This window comes from Chiloscyllium plagiosum, unplaced genomic scaffold (genome assembly GCF_037043375.1).
Source record: "Chiloscyllium plagiosum isolate Xiang-an unplaced genomic scaffold, Cpla_swu_hap1 HiC_scaffold_3, whole genome shotgun sequence".
Lineage (NCBI taxonomy): Eukaryota > Metazoa > Chordata > Chondrichthyes > Orectolobiformes > Hemiscylliidae > Chiloscyllium > Chiloscyllium plagiosum.
This window is the reverse complement of record NW_028270141.1, coordinates 90978462-91001209: the sequence shown is the minus strand read 5'-3', so window position 1 is coordinate 91001209 and position 22748 is coordinate 90978462. Positions and strand designations below refer to the sequence as shown.

The 22748-nt window shown below is 40.8% G+C and overlaps 1 protein-coding gene and 1 pseudogene across 1 annotated transcript in view; both read right to left on the bottom strand.

Annotated features, from left to right (window-relative positions):
* Positions 1–22748, bottom strand: part of LOC122546605 (4-galactosyl-N-acetylglucosaminide 3-alpha-L-fucosyltransferase 9-like) — a 133417-nt gene that overhangs the window by 25806 nt on the left and 84863 nt on the right. The gene's annotated exons all lie outside the window — the stretch shown is intronic.
* LOC122546617 (4-galactosyl-N-acetylglucosaminide 3-alpha-L-fucosyltransferase 9-like) lies at positions 21078–22495 on the bottom strand (annotated as a pseudogene).

The following is a 22748-nucleotide window of genomic DNA, read 5'->3' as shown; positions in this document are numbered from 1 at the left end:
ATCTTTCTGACTCGGTTCCAGACCATGTAGGAGGCAAAGATTTGCAATGCAGAATGCTCTGGCTACTAGAGTTGAAAGCAAATGAAATCATCACGTTTATTGCAAAAGGATTATAGGAGGAAATAAGTGTTGTTACAGTTATATAAGTCACTGCTGAGACCACACCTGGAGTGTTGTGTCCAGGTTTGGTCTCCATAGTTGGGGAAGGATGTGATTGCACTGGAGGTAGTTTAGAGGAGACTCAGCAGATTGATTCCAGGGACAAAAGGGCTGTTGTACGAGAAATGGTTGATAGCTTTTACTCACTGGAGTTAAGAATGAGGGGGGTGTTCTGACTGAGGTAAAGAAAATGCTAAAGACAGATGGTGAACAGATGTTCCCCATTGTGGGATAGTCTCCAGCAAGAGGTCATAGATGTAGAGTGAGAGGAGGTAGGTTCAAAGTTGACATGAGGAGAAAGTCAAAGGGTTATGAAATTGTAGAACTCCCTGCTGCAGAAAGAAGTGGAGGCAGAATTCAAGAAATAAATAAATATGTTTCTGATGAAAAGTGGGATCAAAGGCAATGGGAGCAGGCAGGAGTGTGGAGTTGAGACTAGGTTAAGAACAGCTGTGATCATGTTAAATGGCCTAGTGAGCTGAACTGCCTACTCCTGCTCCTAATTCCTACGTTCCTACATTCCTAAGACTGTAGTAGGGACAGCTTGCATGCTGGGACAGGCATTCAGCTCATAAACTGACCAGGCCACATCTCAGAACCTCTCACTTGCTCTCAAAGAACTTATCTGCATCCTCACAGCATCGATGCTATGTCATGTTTTCCATGCTGTGTGATACTAGTTAGCGTGTTGGCACTTCAACCAGAATCAAAAGCTTTCAGTTTGGTCATACCAATATGATCTTCTACGGAGATAGACAGATAGACAGACTCGTGGTTCTTGTCAATAAAAATGTACAAGTAAGAGGTTGGTGAGGATAAGAGGATTGAGTGTCTTGCTGTATGGCACACCGAGTTGTCAATCTAATACCGAGAGCTGTCTGCACAGCAGTCACACTGCATGTTTATTCAACCAAATAGCCATATTGGAACGTGGGTGCAGGCCAGTCTTCAGTTCAGTCAAAGAGGGGACTGCTTTCTATTAAAGCTCCTGGTATTGTCAGTTGTGAACACAATTCACCCACATGCCAGAGGCTTGGCCGTGGACATTCATCTGCTTAGACTGCTAAAGGTCAGGAGGTCTCTCCAACTGCCATCTGCAGAATGGGTAGTGGTCTGTCCAAGAAGGGCAGCACTAGCAATCAGGGAATGGAACAAAAACTGATCTGAACTAGCCATTTAAATACACTGGCTACAGGACAGTGGTAAAGACAAGAAGCTTCACAAATCTTTAAACAAGTAACATGAATGAGCACTTGAAATGTCATAACACTCAAGGTGTTGGGCTAAATGCTAGAAAGTGGGATTGGTGCAGTTGGTCAGCATGGAATCAATGGGTCAAAGGGTCTCTTCTGTGCAGTTTGAGACTCTGAGAATAAGAATCGGTCCGAGGCGAGGAATCCTGCAGTGAGTAGCTCATCTCCTGACTCCCCAAAGCCTGTCCACCACCCAGAAGGCACAGGTCAGGAACATGATGGATGAGTGCAGCTCCAATGATGCTTGAGAAGCTTATCAAAGCAGCACATTTGATTGGCATTACATCCACAAACATAAATTTCTTCCACACTGAGACCTAGAAACAGCAGTGTATATGTCTACAAGATGCAATGCAGAAATTCACTGAAGGTCATTAGAGTAAAAGCTTTCAAACCATGACCACTTCCATCTAGAAGGACCAGGGCAATAGATATTTGGGAACATCACATGCAAGTTCCCCTTCAAACCACTCACCATCCTCAATTGGAAATATATCACTGTTCATTCAGTATCATTGGGTTAAAATCCTGGAATACCAACACCCTCCCCCACACGCCACCCCCCCTCCCCAAATTCCTCAAGGGCATTGTGGGTCAACCTACAGCACATGGACTGCAGATCTTCAAGAAGGCAGATCACCACCACTATCTCAAGGGAGACTAGGGATGGGCAAAAAATGCTGGTCACCCAACGATGCCCATTTCCCATGAGTGAATAAAAAATATCACTCCTAAGGCTTCCTTGGGGGGAGCACAGATGACAAAAGTGGTCATCATTAAAGTGTAATGTCAGGGCTCGGGGTAGGGAGGACAGTTGTCAATGTGCTTGGTTTCCATATGGGTGGATGGGTGGAAATGGGCTGTTAGGGCACTGGGAGGTAAAATGGGACATGGAGGTTCTGGTGGAGTATCTGGCATGCCTAATTCTGATGGTGGTCATCACGATTTGCATTCCCCGCCATCATGTACCATTCTCTTGATGCTAAACATGACTGGAAAATGGTTGGTACAATGCTTGTGGTGCGTGCAGTCAGTATCAGTTTGATGGGGAAAAATGTAGGATCCTTGTCTACTGAGCATTAGGGAACAGAAGGGGCAAATACCTGAAACAGGCTGTTATATCTACCCCCAATTGACAGTGACAAAAAGGCTGCAGCATTTCTTAGAGCTCAAATTATGGCCTTCACCGGCAGACAACAAAATGTGCCTGAGTCTTAGTAAGATGGAGCTAGAATGTAGATTGTAAGACTCTGTTAAAGCAGCTCAGATAAAAATTGTGTGATTTGAAATTTCCAATTTTTTAAATGAAATAGAAAGGGAAAGCTTGAGGCACTTTTGATGAGGACTTTAAAACAATCATATCTACAGATTAGAGTATTTGTATTATCATATTAGTTTTAATGCATTAAACACTGGAAAATTTAATTAGGTTTCTGTAGGCAGTCAACCTCGAACCCAAAAACCGGTAAAAACCCTTGGAGGAACCTTTTCTCTGTCAGCAGGAAGACTAGAACAACAAAAATGTCTCAACAAGATAACCTTGAAGAGTACCAAGACACCATGCCATTGGTGCTTGCATCTTGACCATTCCCTTCTCAATGACCATTCCCTTCTCAATGATGCTAAAGTTGGTGACAGTAACTTAAAAAGAGGCAAATGCTAACCAAGTGCATGCTGCGGGTAATGGAATTCATCATCTGTCATGTCGGTTTAACAATGGTCTGTACTGAATGCAGTGAAAAGTTGAAAGATTGATGTGCACCTGGGATGGGAAGAAGGTCATGCTGCAACATTCATTTCTTTCTGATGCAATGCATTGGTCACTTAGCCATCACAGCACCTTCACCAAGTTGATGCCCATGCTGAGACCGAAACTGAAAGAATGATGAAGGGTGCAGTATGTCAACTGTATGGAGGAGTGTGTGCAGCCCTCATCTGCAGGGTATAGTACCACTTAGGTCTATTGAGACCCAAGAAAATATTTTGCTCCTTTTGTTCGTAATGTAGGTCATTTCCACTGAGAGTCCTGTACTTTGCCATTGGTGGGATGTTGGTTACTGTGGCTGAGTTCCTAAGAAGGTGGATGCAAGGGAACAGGAGCCAACAGCAAGCCCTATAGCAGCAGCAGGCTGCCATGAACGATGGAATGTCTCTTACTCAGAGACAAGTCACAAATGCAGGGCCGCTTGGGATGCATGCAGTTTGTAGAATGGCCATAGATGTTTGACCCACTTGGAGTGAGTGAGGTGCAGTTACAGTACAAGCTAAGTAAGCCCAAGGCAAATGCAATGGAATAATGCTAGAGCAGGACCTGAGGACTGTAGGAATGTGTGGTCATTCTCTCCCTGTGAAGGGGACAGCTGCTTTGATAATCTATGCATGGGACACATTTGTGGGATTTCCCAGTCATGCATCCACAAATGCAGAAGGACAGTGACCAATGCCATCTGAGTAAGATCACACTGGATCACTCAGTGCTGCAACCCAGGCAGTCGGCTTCTGAAACAAAACTACCTTCCTGCAGGCACAGATGCCACACATGGTACTGAGAGCATCATATCACGATACTGGAATTCATCAACTGGAAGGACTGCCCTTCAGCCAATGCCCAGGTGAGCTGTGAACACTGTTATCACTTCCAGGAGGTGCTTGCCCATTACCCTGTCAGCTGCCACAACTGCTACATTACGGAGCATTCTTATGTTCTTGGCACATTTGAGGGTCAAATTGCCTTTCAAGGCTGGCTCCGAGGGGACAGAGGCTACCTGCTGGGATCATGGCTCATAACACCTCTGTGCAACTCCCTCACTGATGCAGAGTGTAGATACAGTGATGCTGGTGGCTTGTTAAGGACTGTGGTGGAGCAGATGACAGAGCTGCTAGAGATGCAGTTGCACTGCTTGGACGAATCTTGGGAAACCACCAATATAGTCTGGTGAGAGTGTGCTGCATCATTCTGGTGTGTTGAGGAACTGAGGGAATTGGAGGGAATTATAGGGGAGGGAGTGCTGGATGTCTTGAAATGCATAAAAGTGGATAAATCCCCAGGACCTGTTCAGGTGTACGCTTGAACTCTGTGGGAAGCTAGGTAAGTGATTGGTGGGCCCCTTGCTGAGACATTTGCATCATCAATAGTAACAGGTGAGGTGCTGGAAGACTGGAGGTTGGCTAATGTGGTGCCACTATTTAAGAAAGGTGGTAAGGACAAGCCAGGGAACTATGGACTGGTGAGCCTGACGTCGATGGTGGACAAGTTGTTGGAGGTAATCCCGAGGGGCAAGATGTACATGTATTTGGCAAGGCAAGGACTGATTAGGAATAGTCAACATGGCTTTGAGTGTGGGAAATCATGTCTCACAAACTTGATTGAGTTTTTGAAGAAGTAACAAAGAGGATTAATGAGGGCAGAATGGTAGACCTGATCAATATGGACTTCAACAAGGCGTTCAACAAAGTTCCCCATGGGAGATTGGTTAGCAAGGTTATATCTCACGGAATACAGGGAGAACTAGCCATTTGGATATAGAACTGGCTCAAAAGGAGAAGACAGAGAGTGGTGGTGGAGGGTTATTTTGCAGACTGGAGGTATAGTTAGTAAGTTTGCAGATGACACCAAAATTGGAGGTGTAGTGGACAGCGAAGAAGGTTACCTCAGATTACATTGGGATGTTGATCAGATGGGTCAATGGGCTGAGGAGTGGCAGATGGAGTTTTATTTAGATAAATGCGAGGTGCCGCATTTTGGGAAAGCAAATTTTAGCAGGACTTATACATTTAATGGTAAGGTCCGAGGGAATGTTGCTGAACAAAGAGACCTTGGAGTGCAGGTTCATAGCTCCTTGAAAGTAGACTCACAGCTAAATAGGATAGTAAAGAAGGCATTTGGTATGCTTTCCCTTATTGGTCAGAGTATTGGGTACAGGTGTTGGGAGATCATGTTGCGGCTGTACAGGACATTGGTTAGGTCACGTTTGGAATATTACATGCAAATCTGATCGCCTTCCTATCGGAAGGATGCTGTGAAACTTGAAAGATTTACAAGGTTGTAGGATTGTAGGTTGTAGGATTTGAGCTATAGGGAGAGGCTGAATAGGCTGGGCTGTTTTCCCTGAAGCGTCATAGGTTGAGGGGTGACTTTATAGAGGTTTATAAAATCATGAGGGGCATGGACAGGATAAATAGGCAAAGACTTTTTCCTGGGGTCGAGGAGTCCGGAACTAATGGGATAGTTTCAGGGTGAGAGGGGAAAGATATAAAAGAGACGTAAGAGGCAACATTTTCATGCAGAGGGTGGTATGTGTATGGAATGAGCTGCCAGAGGATGTGGTGGTGGCTAGTACAATTACAATATTTAAAATGCATCTGGATAGGTATATAAATAAGAAGGGTTTGGAGGGATATGGGCCAGGTGCTGGCAAGTGGGATATCTGGTTGGCATGGACGAATTGGACCGAAAGGTCTGTTTCCGTGCTGTACGTCCCTATGACTCTATGACTCAGTCTTCTGAGGAATTGGGCAAGGACATTGAGGAGGAGAAAGCTCTCCATGGATGACAGAACTCAGATGCTACAAGCCAGACAGGACCTGATTGACAGCTGATTGCAGTAGCTGAGAGCTGGATGCAGCAGACCATCATGCAATATTCTAGTCATTGGCCATAACGCCAACATTTGGTTTTCATTGTAGGGGCAACAAACAGCTTCTGGTCATTCTGTTGTGTTGACTCTTCAGACTCTGATTTATTTGCAGTATTTTACATTTACTTACATGCTTCTTCTTGCTGAAACACAATGCTGGTTATCCTTTCACTACTAATTACACCAATTGGAGATGGGCAATAAATGCTCATCAGCCAGTTGCACCCTTGTCCCATGGTAGAGTGAATAAAAGCCCTTAGATTCAGCATTGAAAGGAGAATTACTGGCAGTACTGTAACCATGATCATTGGGATGGTACATACAGCAACTACTTGTAACCAAATTACTTGCTTTGCTCTGGGCAATTGCCCATCCAAATCCTTTCCATATTCAGAAACCCTGAAATCACTCACTTCCACCTCTAATCACCAAGCAACTAATATAATCAGACATCTCCAAGTACCCCAATTCCCATATGTCTCTAAACCACCTGCGATTTTTCTAACCCTAACCCTAACCTTGTAGCCACTCTGTTGTCACAAGCTTACACAACCACCTGATCTGTTGCAACCTATTGCAATCCCTGAGCAGCATAATCTGCTCCAGAGTTGCCACAATTACTTCAGAGAATAAGCAATAAATGCTGGCTAAGCCAGAGAAGTCCACAACTCATGGGCAAGTAAACAAAGATCCCCACATGATCAGAATATGTAAGTAAGTAAATGGTGGACAGACTTTGGGAGTCTTGAACTGAATTACTCGCTATAGGATTCCTAGCCTCTGACCTGCTCTTATATGGCTGGTCCAGTTCAGTAGCTGATCAATGATAACCTCCAGTATGTTGACGCCAATAAATGTTAAAAATGTTATGGTGATATTTTCTCTGTTGAAGATGATTGCCTTTTATTTGTGTGTCATGAATGTTACTAACCACTTTACAGCCCAAGTCTGGATAATATCAAGGTTTTGCTGCATTTGAACATGGACTGCTCCAGTACCTGAGGAGTCACGATTGGTGCTGAATACTATGCAATCATCAGTGACCATCTCCACCTCTGACCCTTGTGGAGAGAAGGTCATTGATGAAGCTGTTAAAGATGGCTAGGCATAGGACATGACCTGAAGGGATTCCTGCAGAGATGTCCTGCAGGAGCTGACGTGATTGACTTCCAACAACCATGATCATTCCTTTTGTGCCACCAATACCTCCAATCAGAGGAAAATTTTCCTACAGTCAAGCATTGCTTGATATGCTTGTTGTATTAATTTGTCTCTTCTGCATTTAACTGTACTTTTATTCACTTTCCTTTTGATCAGATCAGATTGGATTTTCAAAACGGATTTCATTCATTGAAAGCATTTTATCTGTAGGGATGGATCAAAGAATTTGTTGCCAGTGACACAAAAGAATCGCAAGAGAAAGTCTGACCCAATGAACTAAGAAAGTTTTATGCATTAACACAAAATCTCTGGATTAAAACAAAACATTGAATTGGACAAATCCAAGATGGCAAGGGTGAACATGTATATATCAAATAGTTTGGTTCAGTTGGTAGGAGAAAGTGAACACATCTCAACTTTTACTCTGAATTACACAAAGCTGAATAACAAAGATACAAATTATTTATTGCAAGTCCTGTTTGTGCACGAACAGGTCAGGGACTGAACACTAACATAGTGAGTACATGAGCCATCCAATATCAGAAAATAATTATTTACTTTATTACATGGAATATATTAGATAGAGATCTACTTCACAGAAAAAGCCACTTCAGTTCATCATGTCTGTGCCCGTTAATATATTGATGGAAATGTGTTGCTGGAAAAGCGCAGCAGGTCAGGCAGCATCCAGGGAACAGGAAAATCGACGTTTTGGGCATTAGCCCTTCTTCAGGAAGGGCATCCCCTGGATGCTGCCTGACCTGCTGCGCTTTTCCAGCAACACATTTCCATCTCTGATCTCCAGCATCTGCAGACCTCACTTTCTCCTCAAAGATTTCAACCTACTGCGAATCCTCTTACAAGGATGCCTTCCTTGAAGAAGCTCTCTTTCTCCCTCTACAAAGGTTTCAGTGAGTCCCTCTCTCACTGCACCCCCCAGGTCATCCCCTGGATGCTGCCTGACCTGCTGCGCTTTTCCAGCAACACATTTCCATCTCTGATCTCCAGCATCTGCGGACCTCACTTTCTCCTCCCGTTAATATATTCCAATGTATATCGAGAAAATGCCAACATTTCATTTTGGCACTAAAAAAGCTGTGAAGTGGTGCTTAACATTTGACATATAATAAACATAAATACAGTCAGATTGTTTTTCTGTAACTCACTTATTCTGACATACTCAGATGCCTGAAATGATCAAATTATCTGTTCCTAAATTCGCTCCTCATCCAACCAGTGCGATTGTCAATTTCTGCTGTATACAGTAATTCCAAACATAAACTAACCACTCCCTCAGTGTTTAATATATGATTCTATTCTATTAAAATTTAATTGAAAATGCTTTCTGATGGCATTGTTCAGATTCCAAAAATGGCAGGCTTACCAATTTGTAATCACCTTCTTCTACTTTCTACATAACTACTGTATGACCAAACAGAATAAGTTCTTCAATTCTTTAGAGTGATTTTTTTTGCCTTTCTCGGCTATCCTGAATTTAATAAGTATTTCAGTAATATGTTTGCAGTGGCAAATGTAGCTCTCAGCATTTGTTTGAAATGCATCGCTTAAATATGGTTTGCATGTCAAAATATAATGGATTTTCTTAATAACTTTGTGCTCCCACAATAGAGATTTCTGTCAATGCCACATATCATGAATGTGAGTGTGGATGACACACCCCGGCTGGATCATGGTTTTATATGACATTCTTTCAGTCCTATATGCATTATAAATTATTCAATATCAGACTTCCAATAAGGCTTTAACTATAAAAATTGCTTCAAAGGAATATCTTTTAATCAGAAAAAAAAATTGGCTGCCCTCTGCTGATGCCAGAAGAAAGGTCCCTTGCAGAGTACAATCATCAGCCAGAGGTGAATTCCGGTTCACCAAATTGTTTTTGTACATTAGAGTTCAAACTCAGCAAATAGGAACTATTTTTTCTGGGATGAGTAGAGTGGAAAATAATTCCAAATTCAAGATGACACAATGGGGTATATTTATCCGGTGATCATCAAATCAATCTGATCTCAACCAAGTTATTTTCTTCCATGTACAAAATGTGACATTTGACCAAGTATGATTTCAAAGAGTCGATGGTAATTAGGAGAAATGCCCCTCATTGGTGGAGTCGTAGCTATCACAAAGTCAACCATCTCAGCTCAGGATAGTGTCCTAGGTCCCGCCATCTTCTATTACCTCATCAAAGATCTTCCCTCCATCACAGAGTCACATTTGGGGTGTTTGTTGATGATTGCACAATGTTCAGCACCACTTAATGCCTTCCCAGGCACTGAAGCAGTCCATGTCCAAATGCAGCAAGACTTGGAAAACATTCAGACGTGAATCAGGCTCTCCAATGTGATCAAAATCTCGGTGCAAGGTTCCCGCAACTGGCACAAACACATGCATTAAGAGTGACGCGCTGCACAATAATGGACATGGGCCCAAGTTAAACTACATCTGTGAGCTGTGGGTACCAATGGGCAATTGTTTTAGACTGCAGAAAATTGACCCTTTTGCTGCACAAAGTTGATCGACATGTAGCTCAGACCCTTTCTTTCAAATTGGAAAAGCATTGCCTCACCCTGTCTCTGTTACCTCCTTCACCTGTCCATCTCCTTTTATATTCTTTGAAATCTGACTCAGACATTTTATGCAATTCTATTTACACTTCAGCTAAGAAAGCAACTTGATTGGTTTTCTGGATAAAATGTTTACTTTCTGGTGGCAAAGTGAAGATAAAAAATAAACCTTTATAGATGAAGGTTCAAAGAATAGGGTTTAATGACTTGCTCTGCTCACAGAAAGATTTTCTTCTTATTTTGCAATTTCAATAAAATGACCTTTAATGTAAAATCATGATCAAGCATCAGTAGAATCTGATTTAAAATAACTTCAGACTTCTTCATAATCCAGGGCATTTTATACACAATTTTGAAATGACAACAATACCAATAGAGGGCACTTCCTCATATTTCTCCTTTCAGTAAAGAATAAACCATTGAAATTCAAACTAAATATGTGAAATATGATTAGAACTTTTGTTTGATTTTGGTTAGCAAACATTATGTTTTGTTAGGTAACTAGTTGCTACCTACTAGGGATACAGGAGGAAAATAGGTATTTTGGCATGATGATGCAAATTCAAACTTCTGCAGTGACTTTTTAGAATCATAGAGTCAGAGAGCCATACAGCATAGAACAGGTCCTTCAGCCCTCTGTTTCTACACTGACCAACAAATACCAAATTACACTAATCCCATTTACCTGCACTTGGTCCATAGTCTACTATATCCTCGCAATTTAAGTACCAATCCAGATGCTTCTTAAATGTTGCAAGGGTTCTTGTCTCCACCATCCTCTCAGGCATCATGTTCCATTACATCTACCACACTGAGGTGATTTTTTTTTCTCAAATCTTCTCTCGACTGTTTGCTCCTCACCTTAAATGTATGTATCAATCAGATCTCCCACAGCCTCCAATGCTCTAAGGAAAACAAATCAGTCCTATCCAGTCTCTCCTCATAACTGAGACCTTTCATTCCAGGCAACATCCTGGTGAATTTCATGTGTGCCCTCTCCAGTGCAATCACATCCTTCCAATTGAGTGGTGAATGGAACTCCACAAGGCATTCCATCAGTGGTCAAACCAATGTTTTATATTCTGGTATCTTGGTTCTCACTGGATTGTTCAATTCTGCAGCATATCGCACATTTAGATCAACCACAATTATGGCTTACACTAGCACTCTAAACAACTCCGACTCTGCAAGAATAAACAGTAAAAATGCCATTGAAACAACTAAAAAAAGTTCCTTATTGCATTCTTCAATTAATGATATCTGTTTGTAAAATGGAAAACAGAACGTTGTGCAGGTCAGAATAATTCGGATATTGCTGGGTAAATGTATTCCACTGTGGCTGGGTTGGATTTGTCCAGCATTTTATGTGCAGGGCATTCCTGATCACCTTCCCACAGTGTTAACTGGATGCCAGTGTTCTAAATGCACTGGAACAGCTTGGATAAGATATGGTTAGTTCAGGAGGACAGCTCCTTCAGTACTATTGCCAGAATGTTGTTAAGAGCTATAATCCGTTTAATCTCTGATGCCTTTAGCTGTTTCTGGGTTTCATGTGAACTCAACTGCATTGTTTGAATGCTGGCATCTGTGATCCTGGGGACCACAGAAAGATGCCAAGATGGATCATACACTCAGCACTTTTAGCAGAAGATGCTGGCAAATAATTCAGGTGTGTCTTTTGCTTTCATGTGCTGGGCTGCTGCATCACTGAGAATGGAAATGCTTGTAGAATCTCCTCCTCTAGTGGGGTGTGTAATTATATGTCATTACTCTCATGACTGGACGTGACTGGACTACAGATTAGCACTGATCATTTGGTTGTGGGATTACTTAACCCTGTATATTGTAGATTGCTTATGCTGTTTGACATGCAATTAGTTCAGTGTTGTACTTTCCCAACTTTGGCACCTTATTTTCAGGTACATCCTTGGTACCAATCCAAATTATCTCTTGCTATCAGTACAGAAACAGGGGTGGTCCCTGGCTTGATGGGAATGGTAGCATGCAGGATATACTGGACCATGAGGTAACAGATTGTGGTTGAATGTAATTCTGTTGCTCATGATGAATATGGCCCACTGCATTTCATTAATGCTGAGTCTTAAGTTGCTGTTCAGATCAATTTAAGATCTAGATTAGTGTGGTGCTGGAAAAGCACAGCAGGTGCACAGCATCCGAGGAGCAGGAAAATCGACATTTCGGGCAAAAGCCTTTCATCAGGATTTTCCTGCTCCTCAGATGCTGCTTGACCTGCTGTGCTTTTCCAGCACCACTCTAACCTAGACTCTGATTTCTAGCATCTGCAATCCTTGTTTTTACCTGTTTAAGGTCTAACCCATTAAACATGATGGCAGTGATTCAAATCATATGAGGGTATCCTCAAAATGAAGGCAACACTTTGTCTCCACAATAAATGTACAGTAGCTCGACCTATAACATGGACAGATACATCTGTTGCAAGTAGATTGGTAAGAATGAGGTTCAGTCTATGTTCAGTAGTGGTGCTACCAGGTAACTCTTGGTGTTTAAAATTCCTCACCCAGAAAACAGTCAATGCGTCTTCCAAGTGAAGTTCAACGTGGAAGAGAGATAATCTATCAGCTGAGAGAGGTGTTTTTGGTTGCAATCAGCAGGAGGTTTCTTTGCCCATTTTGACCTGATGCCATGAGACTTCATAGGTTCTGGAATCAGTGTTGAGGACTCCCAGGGTAACGTCTTTCCAACTATACCCCACTGTACCAGCATCCTGCTGTGACTGTCCTGATGGCAGGAGAGGAAACTCCCAGGATAGTGGCGTTTGGGACATTGTAAAATGTCATTGTTAGAATAACAGGGCCAGACTGTTTGTATGATTACTCTGTAGGACAGCTCTCTCAGCTTTTGTACGATTCCCTAGCTGTTAGTGCAAAAGACTTTATCTGGTTGTGAAGACTTGTGAAAACTTGTTGTTTCTTGTGCCTTACTTGATGCCAGGTGGTCTGTTTGGTTTCATTCACATCTTTTGGCTTTTTAGTGGTTTGATACATCTGAGTAGTTTGTTGATCATTTCAAATAGAAGTTTGGTCTGGAGTCACACATAGGCTAGATCAAGTGAACGTCAGCAAATACTGCTTCTCTAAAGGACAGGAGTTATTAGATTGGATTAGATTCCATACAGTGTGGAAACTGACCCTTCGGCCCAACAAATCCAAAACGACCCTCCAAAGAGTATCCCGCCCAGACCCATTTACCCCTGACTAATGCACCTAACACTATGGGCACTTTAGCATGGCTAATTCACCTGACCTGCACATCTTTGGACTGTGGGAGGAAACTGGGGAACCAGGAGAAAACCCAAGCAGACATGGGGAGAATGCATAAATTCTACACAGACAGTTGCCTGTGGCTGGAATCAAACCTGGGTCCCTGGTGCTGTGAAGCAGCAGGGCTAACCACTGAGCCAGCCTGCCGCCCATGAGACTCACTTTTAATTCAAAATGTATTAACTGAATTCAAATTTCATGGTCTGCCATAGTGAGGTTAAAGCTGTGCCCCTGGAGCATTAGCCTGCTCTCTGTATTACGAGTGCAGTGATAATAACATTACATTACCTCCTCTATACCACTCTTGAATACATTGCAATACTGTGCAATCAGAAAGTGCACAGTTTATAATTGTTTTAATTCATATTTCTTCAGAAGATTGTGAATTATAACAAGGGAAAAATAAGAAATCTGCTTTATGATTAACAGAGAATATTTGACCTGTAGGGTCAGAGTTCAGAAAGCATATCTTGCCTTTAGATGTCTCAAACAGCCTCAAGGCAGCAAACAACATCATAACAGTGCATCTGAAAGCCATGAGAGGTTCAAAGATATCCATTGCTCCTGATGCTTTAGGGAACATCTCCGGGACACCCGCACCAATCAACCCCACCACCCTGTGGCCCAACATTTCAACTCCCCCTCCCACTATGCCAAGCACATACATGTCCTGGGCCTCCTCCACCGCCGCTTCCTCACCACCCGATGCCTGGAGGAAGAATGCCTCACCTTCCGTCTCAGAATACTTCAACCCCAGGGCATCAATGTGGACTTCACCAGTTTCCTCATTTTCCCTCCCCCCACCTTACCCCAGTTCCAACCTTCCACCTCAGCACCATCCCCATTACCTGTCCTACCTGCCTATCTTCCTTTACACCTATCCACTCCTCCTCTCTGACCTATCCCCACCCCCATTTACCTGTTGTACTCTTTGCTACCTTCCCACCCTCCTCTCTGACCTATCACCTGCATCCCCACCCCCATTCACCTATTGTACTCTATGCTACTTTCTCCCTACCCCCACCCCCCCTCTCATTTATATCTCCACTCTGCAGGTTCCCTGCCTCTATTCCTGGTGAAGGGCTTTTGCCTGAAACGCCGATTTTCCTGCTCCTGATGCTGCCTGACCTGCTGTGCTCTTCCAGCACCACTCAGGTTTCCAGCATCTGCAGTCCTCGTTCTTACCTACCTCAAAGATCACACAACCTATTTTTTCAAAAACTCACATTTTAAGGTTAATTCCACACACTTTTTTTATTCAATAGATTAAAACATGACAATGGAATAGATTTTACATTGGACATAAAACTGAAGAAAACTCTTTTTTAAAACGTGATGTTTCAATATTAATCAGAGTTCAGTCAAAATAAATCACATTTATTTAGTGTGCAGAGAAAAATAGACACAATTTAATCAAAGACCATTTGAATACAAAGAGAGAAAAACAATTGAAGATTGCATTTATAAAGTCATTAGGTCAAGAGATTAATCATTCCTGTGAAATCCAGTATCACAGCTTAGTGCTGCAAGAACATTCTTGTTTCCTATAAAACAGTAGGATGAGTAGGTACAATATATGAATTTAACTTGTGATCTTAACACCAAGTTGTATTGTGGTTGATTGATTCCTTTAGAGCATTTAAATTATTTCCTCATGTTACTAAACATGAGAAAGGGAGGTAGTTTTGTTACGCCAAGACATTTAAAGTTCATTTAAAGGAAGTTCTATTGTGTAATTATCACATACTTAAAAATTATAAATATTTGATTTTGAGCAGCCAATTAATTAAACTATTTCAGTGCATTTGTTTAGAAACTCAGTATTTCAAATTTCAAAAATTAAAAATAGGTCTCTCCAAAAACAGCACACAAATAAGTAAAGATAACACTATAAATCATGCTGATGAAATGAAAAGCTTTTACTAATTGCTCATGGCAAACCACTCATGACATTAATGCTTACAGCTATCTTGCTGAAAGAAAGGCACAGCCTGCTAAGTGATATAAAAGAAGCTGTCTTTCTGATTGAGAAGGGATTCAAACTTTAGGCAAAGCCAGGTTAGCCTGTTTGACCAGCAGTTCCAATGCAATTTAATACATTAACATGGTAGACCTCTAAAACATTTTGGAACAATTCATTTCAACCTAGCTATGGGTTTAAACAGTAAGAACACGGTGTGTTCTGGAAGCACTAATTGAAGGGGGCATTTTTCAATATACTTTCTGCAATACCTGCACTTACAAGTCCTAAAGAAAACTCTCAAATTTCACTCTTTACTCTCCACAATGGTTGTGGGGCTACCACTTGATACAGTGAATAGAGGGACCAGCTGCTAAAGGGCCTGGGTCAATTATTATTCCCAAGGCTTAATGATGATTCCCTACAAGTCCAACTCCAGGCTGAGGTTGATCGCTGGGACGTACTCATACTTGCTGATCAGAAGAAAAGATTGCCCATCCAGACCACAGAAACTGAATGGAAGTCTCAGTGTGAGAAGACACAGGCTTGTCCACTGGAAATAGATGTAGTGTTACAAAAGGCTCAAAGACCTCTCATCACCTGCTTGGCTGAGTGTGTCACCATTTTGCAGATGGGTGTATATGAAAAAGTGCAGGGATGTGATGTGTATCAAGTGTGGAAATGCATGAGGTGACATTATGTTAGACATGCTCTTCGTCATGACATTGGAGAATTCTGGGGTGGTTTATGAACAGTGACACTTTTCATTGAGCAAATAACATTGGGAAAGAACATGTTGCACATCCATGAGAGATAAGACTTTTACACATTGACTCATCATGATATCCCTTTGTTTTTAGACAGAGAAAAGGCACAAAGTACCTGAGAGTTTGTTCAAGTAGGTTGTGTGGCTGAACTAATCTGATGATTTTCATGTCTGCAGATGAAGAAGTGCTGGAGTCAGCCCTGTGGTGGTGAGATTTCAATGCCACATTGCTTTGTCCCACAAAGGTAGGGTAAAATAGGCAACAGGGAAGGTAACAAGGAGGTAGTGTTTATGCATTTGGACATAGGAAGGGAATGTGTGCATCAATATCTAAGGAAATGAGGCTTAAATGTTGGATAATATCTCCTGCTGTTGCATGTGTTAATGTTTTTAGGGACAGTGTCTCTGTGAAGTCATCTCAAATGGTAATAATGGCTCTCATTCTCTTTGCTTCCCTCACATTTATAACCTGGGCAGCTACAGCCACAGGCCCCAATGGACCCATGTTAACCTTTGAAGGGCAGGAGATTTTGAGGCCACAGCACAAGCAAAGATCCATGCCCCTGGTTGTTTGTACACAGATTGGCTATGAGGAATCTACATGCCAGTATGAGCACATGACAATGGCAAGGCTAGATACACAGAATGAGATAATGCAGGCCTCTGGAAATGGCATGAATGCTTCACATGACCAGAATGCTGACTCCCAACTTGAAGAGGAGCTGTCCATCTGGTGGAAGATATTGGATGTACAGTATGATAAAGAAATGGCAGAGATTCCAGAGAGTTTGCACTCAATGGCCCAGACAGTGGAGATGGCCATCCAGACCATAGCCCTTTGATCACTCACTCTCTATAATGCATAACTTCATTGAGCAATTGAGAACTAAACCTGGCAGCTCACTAATTGTCTAAAGGTTAAAACTGTCATCAACCAAATTGTTGGGGAAAAGGAGTATGTATCTCTTGCTTCAATCTAACTGCTTCCTTGCTCCTGGCAAGTGTTCAAAATGACTCTTTTCTACCTGTGTTGACCATTTGCTACACATTCTGGAGTTCTGCAATAAATGACAAAAAAAAAATTCAGCAGATGATTGAGTCTTATAAGCAGTTGGATAACAGAAAATATTGTGACTAGAAGCTGTGGAGCTTGGACAAAGTCAGCTCATTAACTTTCTGTCCACTATGTTTAAGGATCAAATATGATGATCAATTCTAAATACAGCCTTGCTATCCCACTCAAAGTAGGTAGATATTTAGTGTTTATAAATTTCATTATTTTAAACTGAAACCTAAATGAAATAGTGTTTCTCCAGTTAAAATACAGTTTAAAAAGAGTGTGAAAGGAGAAAGTGGCTTACCAGTTCAATAACAATCCAGAGCGAGAAAGAGAGAGAGAGACAAGTACAAAAGTTTGAAAAGAGCTTGAGAGAGTAAGAGAGCAGTTCACCAGTCTATAGCTTCAAAGGGACGTCACCATGTTCCAAAGAAATTAAAGCATGATGTTACAGGGAAACAAGGGATTGCTTGGTAACTTTTGCCTTGTTTCACCTCTTATTAGCAATTTACTAGTAATTATAAGATTGACTAGTAGTAGCAGCAGTACAATTTATTATCAGTGGTAAAACATCATAGAAGCAGGGTTTATCAATCAGTTACTGGGACGCATTGTTCCAGAAAGGAATCACACCCAAAAGGATAGGATGTTCTGATTTAGTTGGTGATCAGGGACAGGCAGGCATGAGTGGGAGTGAGGCATGTAAGCACATCGAGGTAGAATTGGAGGAGTCTCAGTGTCTGTAAATGTCCAACAGGATTTACGTTCTTGCAGTTTGTATTGATGACAGTATATGAGCAAGATACTGTCACTGAGCATACTGATCATGGTACCTTAGTGCAGGAAGCCACACAGGTAGAGGCATTAGTAGGTAGTAATGGCCAGTATAATCACGGTGCAATCAAAGTTCTTTGTAGGACAGAGTGTATAAACTTAAGATTGCAAAATCTGATAAAGCCAGAAATTGCAAAAATGGTAAAAAATATAAATTAAAGTCTCTAAATTCAAATAGCTATAGCAATTGTAAAAAAAAGGACAAAGAGGAAATAAATATATAAAACCTGATAGTCATTGGAATGACATGATGCAAGATGACCAAGGAGATGACCTGAATATTTAGATATCTGAAAGGTGAGAAAAGACAATGAACTAGCTCTGTTAATTAAAGATGGCATTAGTACAGTAGTGAGATTTGAACTTAGCTTTAAAAAGCAAATGTGGAATCAACTTGAGCAGAGATAAGAAATATGAAAGGTAAGAGGTCTCTGTTGGAGTCATAGATAGACTCCATAACAGTATATATTCTGTCTGACAGAGTATACTGGAAGAAATAAATGGGGTGTGTGTGAAAAGTACTTCAATAGCCATAGGCAAATATAATATAGATTGGGCAAATCGGATTTGCAAATATAGCAAGAAAATGTGCTCATAGAGTATATTTAAGACAATACCTTAGTGCAGTACATTCTAGCATAAGTCATGGAGCATGAAACAGGCTATTCCAGATCTCGTTCATTGAGATAGGATTGATCAAGAACCTCATAGTTAAGAAACCTCCAGCAGACAGTGATCATAACTTGATAGAATTTCATGTTCAGGTTGAATCTTAGTTTCAGATGAGAAACCTAGGACTAAGGTTACTGCTTTAAACCTAATAAAGGTATTTAGAAAAAAATTTAAGGTAGTGTTAGCTAAAGGGAATTGGAAAACTAGACTAATAAGTGGGACAGCACAGACACAGAGGCAGAATTTCCAAGTGATTTTTAATAGCTCAGACATAATTTACCTGAATGAGATGGACGACAATTTTTTTGAGAAGAATGCTTACTTCATGTCGGCTTTGCACTTTAGTGCTGCCTCACAGTACCAGGGACCCAGGTTCGATTCCAGCCTCAGGCAACTGTCCGTGTGGAGTTTGCACATTCTCCTTGTGTATGCGTGGGATTTCTCCTGGTGCTCCGGTTTCCTCCCATAGTCTAAAGGTGTGCAGGTTAGGTGAACTTGCCATGCTAAATTGCCCACAGTGTTCAGGGACATGCAGGTTAGGGGCATTGGTCGGGGGAAATGTAGAGTAATAGGGTAGGGAAATGGGTCTGGGTGGGATACTTTTTGGAGGGTTGGTGTGGACTTGTTGAGCCAAATGGTCTGTTTCCACACTGTGGGGATTCTATAAATAAAAAAATCGATAATAATGCATAAATGAGTAAGTTAAGGGTATCTGAAACTTAAAGAAACACTGTACAGTGCAAATTTGCAAAGATTAATGGCATTTCAGAAAATTTTACACAGTTTTAAAAAAACCAAAAAGACAAATTAGAATATGAGAGAAGTATAAAATCAGACGTTAAGAGCTTCTACTCATGTATAAATAGGGAAATAAATAACCAATGCAATTGTTAGCATCAGTGAGTCTGGTGATTAATAATGGAAAACAAAGAAATGAAGGAAGGGTTAGAAAGATTCTTGTGTATGTCGTTACTGTAAAAGACTTAGAAAACTTAGGTACTTGAAAGTCAAGAGGCAAAAGGGAAAGAAGAAATCAAAATATTCACCATCATAAAGGAAAGGATTTTGGGAGAATATTCAACCAAAACGTTGACAAGACCCTAAGTGCTGATGGTCTGCATCCTAGGGTCTTAAATGAAGTGTCCACAGAGATAAGAGATTGCTTATACTCTTCCAAAACCTCTCAGCTTCTTGGAGCGTTCTAGTTAATTAGAAAATATCAAACTTATCACCTTTATATAAGAAAGGAAGGAGGCAGACAACAAGATACATAGGCCATTTGACCGAACATCTGTTATAGGAAATTTGTAGGACTCCATTATTAAGAGGAACAGCAGGATGTATAAAATTATAATGGAATCAGACAGAATTAGTATGGTTTTGTGAAAGGAAAGTCATATTTTTCAATTGATCAGTTTGTAAAGAAGCAACAAACAAGGTAGATAAGATGAAGATGCAGATGTTGTTTACATAAATTTCCAAAGGTATTTCTTAAAGCGAAACATCAAAGGTTAATGGATAAAATAGTGCTCCTGATGTAGCAGGTAACACATTGGCATGATTAAGGACTTGCTAGCCCACAGAAGTCTTTGTTGGGTTGGCAAAGTCTAATCAGCAGAGTACCACAGGCTTCAGCAATGGGGCCTCAGTTATTTACAATCAACATCAATAACTTGGAAAAAGGAACCAAATATTGATGACACCAAGATAGGCAGAAAAGTAAGTTATCAAGAGTCTATAAATTGATCTAAGAAGGCTAGGCAAATAGCTTAAAAATTGCTAGATGATGTATCATGTGCATTTTAATTAGGAAAAATAGAAAATCATTCAAATAAAGAAAGATTGCAGCACTCAGTTGAACAGATGGATCTGGGTCTCCTGATACACCATTGTTAAAGTACAGCTCTGGCAAGTGATGAGGAAGGTCAATGGAATGTTGGTGTTTATTATAAAGAGAGTATAAAGTGCTGAAGTGGTTGTTGATACAAACCTATAGTTTCTGAGTACTCATCTTTGATTTGTTTTCATTCCAGGTACACATCAACACAATTAACAAAAGCTGATTTAAAAATAAATTGAAATACTTATCTTGGTAATTTTTACATACGCCAATCTATATTTTCATTCAAAACTTTTCACTTTTGTTTGTCTACTGGCTATTATTCACTTCAATAAAATTGTTTTGACATTTATTGCTTGTCCTTGATTGGCAGCTGATGCAACCAAAATGTTGGGAAACATTGCTCTGTCTGTACAGGGACTTGACCAGGCCAAATCAGGAGTACAACAACCAAGTTCGGTCTCCTTACTCAAAAAAAGGATTGAATTGCATCAAACGGATTGTTAGAATTCTCTTCTTGAGCTGGAGTGAAGGGGTTTGGGGGGGGGGGTGGGGAGTGGGGGGTGTTGAGCCATTGCTTTTATTAAAAATTGAGTTCTTTGAAATTTTAACAGTTAAGGGGGTCAATGGTGGTGGGAGACAGGCAAGAAAGTGGATTTGAGACCACACTTAGATCTGCCATGATCTTATCAAATTGCAGAACAGTCCTGCAGGTTGAAAGACCTAGTCCTGCTCCTGAGTCATAGTTCTCATTTCTTAAGTTCCAGATTGGTATATAATCTGTTTCACAGCACTTTCTTCTTAAATTTGTGTAAATGTTATTTTTCCTAATGTTGTCTCCACAATGGCAATGACAGATCAAATTCTTTGTGAAGTTTCTTTAACATAATAAGCTTGTAAACTAATTTTATTTTCCAGTAGATGTCCCTCTCAGATTAGAAGTTCATGTCAGGGACTTATATGTTTTATATAACTTAATACAATGGAGGCCAGAGGATATTTTATTTTTGGGGTCAATAAAATAATTGGTTGAAAATATTTTCTCTTTGGGGAAAGAAGTTAATTCAATCCAATTGATATGACTGATGATCCGTGGTATTTACTGGAATTTAATTCCAAAATCCTTTCTCCAAATTGGAAAACGATCAATTGCTGATGATCCATGACAGTAATCAGAGGCACGTTTTCAAATTCAGTCCCAAAACCAGTTTTCCAAACTAGAACATGGTCGATATTCTTGATGTCATTTTATATCCTCACACACGTTACACGCATGTTCATCCCAGAAACGAGTCATCCGCACTGTGTAATACTTTCTCCATTTGAAATAGTTCATGTACAAGTCCTCATTATCATTCAACATGTTCAGGTAAGCTGCAAGTTCCTGAGCTGATTTGAAATCATCCACATGAATGAAGGAATCGGCTGGAATGTAATTTTCATAGTTTTTTCTCGATGGCCCCAAGACCACGGGTACAGTGCCAGCAAGGAAGGTGTTGTAGAGCTTTTTAGTTATGTAATCCTCGTGATTTGAGTTTTCAAAGGAAAGGTAGAACTTACAACTGGATATTGTAGGGATCAAATCTTTAGAGTTCAGATGTTTTCTAAAGGCTTGATTATAAGTATTGATTTTAATATATTTGGATAGTTCTTGGCAATACTTCACTCTGGCATGGTTAGAGTTCCAGTTGCTTACAACCCAACATACAAGATTGCTTTTACTGGGCAATTCAAAGTCTATTGAGACTTTGCTCATTGTCAGAGATCCATAAGGCACCTGGATATCTGAATCCCGCCGATATGTCAAAGTCAGGTTGAAGAGTTGGTCGAGTCCTGTCCTTTTTGAAGCATGCATAGGTGACTCCAGATTCATCCAAACCCATTTCTGAAAAGTTGGCCGAGGTCGTGTGGGCAAATTGAATAAGTCCCCAGTTATGTCTCTGTGATGGAAAAGAACAGCGTGCGACTTGTCGAAGAGGCTCCTATTCACAGTCAAGTGACAGTCATGGATGTTAAACTCCGATTTACAAAAATCGAGCTCAAATGTCTGACCGAAAGGCCAAAGCCAAATCAGCACAATAGTTTTATTCTCCTCAGCACCTGTCCCAAAAATACTCTTCATGCCTGGTGCTGATGTGGCAAATTCCAGTGGAGCATAAATCCAGGTATTGGATGGTTTTACATACAGCAATGCAGCTAAAAAACAGCTCAAAGTGATGAGAGTCATGAACAGGAAACAGAAAATCCCTTTGTTGGATGCTGATGTCATAATGTCTCCTGAAAAGTAAAAAAATGAAGACTATTAGGATCTTGAGAACATTGTGTCTCTTGCCTTCTGCATCAAGGTTCAGAAAATTTGAATAACAGCATCCCTACAGAGGAAATGTAAGAGAAGGGAATAAGAATAGAAGATGAGTAACTTGAAGATGAGAGATGAATTCAAGGAAAACGCAAGCAAGCAGAATGAAGAAAATGGGCATTTGAAAATCCCACATAAAGTTAAGTAGAAGGAGTAAGGAAAT